Raw genomic sequence first — 2,069 nt, 5'->3', positions numbered from 1 at the left:
GTGAATTAGATTGGGGGTGGGTTCCGCTACACCCTGAAGTTGAAATAACGTCCTTTGGATTACCGGGATAGTTTTTTATTCATTCTTGTATAAAAAACAGAAAGGGACGATAGCCCATATATGAGATTTCAAAAGTATTTGTATTTTGAAATTCTACATCAGGATTGTCCTGTTTTTCCTTGGATTGACTAGATGGGCTGTGAGTGAATAAGATGTCATTTACCTTCCGAATGGATCTTTCATTATGGAGGGTTTCCATTTAAATAATAATCAAATATAGATGGAACCAATAGGAATCTAATTTGGAGATTTAACACATACATTTTAAATAGTCCACCCCAGTGGAAAATGTTCCAGGGATATGTCTTCATAACTTGTATAAGGGGGCCTACTTACATTTTACATTCACTCAGTTATTAATGGGTAGTTTACGTATTTGTTTTAAATTATTATTGATCACATATATATGTACATATTCTTAATTTTAAGCTCCAGGGTAATATATGGAATATGGTTTGGTGGGTGGTTTTTTAGTATATTTGTTATTACCGAGTAATGCGGCTTTTATTTTAGAAGGCAGTTTTCCAGGCCTCTACCGTACTGGCCATAGGATATTCACCGGGGCACCAGCCAATTACAACGTTGCGGGGCTGGGCTTGGACTGTGTTTTCGAAGGTGGCGGCCTGGCTTGACCCACAGTCTGTTTACCCAGTGGCGGCCGGACCCATAGGGGCGCTAGGGCGGCAGCCCACTTCTTCACCATACCAATTAAATAAAAATAAATTAAAAAAAATTATTTTAATATTTTAATTTAAAATATTTTATTTTAATTTTTAATGAACAAGGTTAATATTATATAATTGTATCAGTAATGTATTAATCTACAATAAAATCTCGGTTTTAAAATGTGTTACGATTGGTCTAAAGTTACTGATAAGCACATGTTTCCTGCCTGCCTTGACCGTGATCATTACCCTCTCTCGTCTGGGCGCTAGAAGGAGCCCTCAACCAGTGCAGCCAGCAGACCACTAGCAGCTGACTGTGCTATCTGTAAGCTATGGCTCCGGAAACATAATTTCAGGGGCCCCAATCAGGCTAGGGGGTGGTCACCGTGTTACCGTGGAGACGGTAACCGCGCTAAATTTTTGACGGGGTGAGGATAACCCTTCGAAATTTCCCAAAACACGGGTGTTATGGTCGGTGGGTTAAATTACGCACACCGTTACCACCGGGGAGCTTTCATTTCCCTTAATACTCCCCAGGTACCTGTATTACACTGTTACCGCTGAATACTTTGGCATTTCAAAAAAACATAAGTTTCTATGGTGCGTTACCAGACCTCTCACCACAACGTGAACGAACGTTCGCAGTCGCCCACTAGTCCTAGGTTCTTTTATCCACACTCTCTCACTTTAAGCCCATGGCAGCAGAAGAAGGGGAAAGCCGCGATGGTTACCAATTTTTCCCACCTTCTAAGCGCAGAAGATCAAAGTGTGGTCCTACTTTGGATTATTTAAAAAACCCTCCCGAGGGGGGGGGCAACTGTGGAGGATGGGTGCCCCGTGTGCATGAACCATGCCGCGGGGGAAAGGTATCCCGAAAGAGCAACACATCGGAAATTTGCCACTTCATCTTTACGGGAGCCATCCCAACCCGCAGCTGCACAGCCCCAGTGCGGTATATTTGTTAAATAACACATAGTTTTAGCTGAAAATGCTCGAAATAACTTTTGCCCTTCGGGGTTAAAGGGGAAATGTTACATTCTATCCGACTGTCAATAATAGTTAAATCTTGATAATAATCATTTACCATTACTTAGCAAATGCCCACACTGCTCTCGTGTGTTCCACCCATTCTTAGTCGGCGGCTAAACGGGCATTCTAAGCTAATGTTGGAAAGCTAACTTTGATTCATGCCATGAGGGACAGTGGGAAAATAGTGCAATGGTGAACACCATTAATGATAAGTTACTTCTGACTTTGGTCAAGGATAAATGAAACGATACCCGATTGTCTAAATGTTAAACCCTTGATATTAATGGTCAGGGTAAGAGGCACCGGCCCCACTGC

The sequence above is a fragment of the Notothenia coriiceps genome, unplaced genomic scaffold (assembly GCF_000735185.1).
Source record: "Notothenia coriiceps isolate Sejong01 unplaced genomic scaffold, NC01 NC01_scaffold00032523, whole genome shotgun sequence".
In the NCBI taxonomy this organism is placed as follows: Eukaryota; Metazoa; Chordata; class Actinopteri; order Perciformes; family Nototheniidae; genus Notothenia; species Notothenia coriiceps.
The sequence above is the reverse complement of the archived record's forward strand: the minus strand, read 5'-3'. Positions refer to the sequence as shown.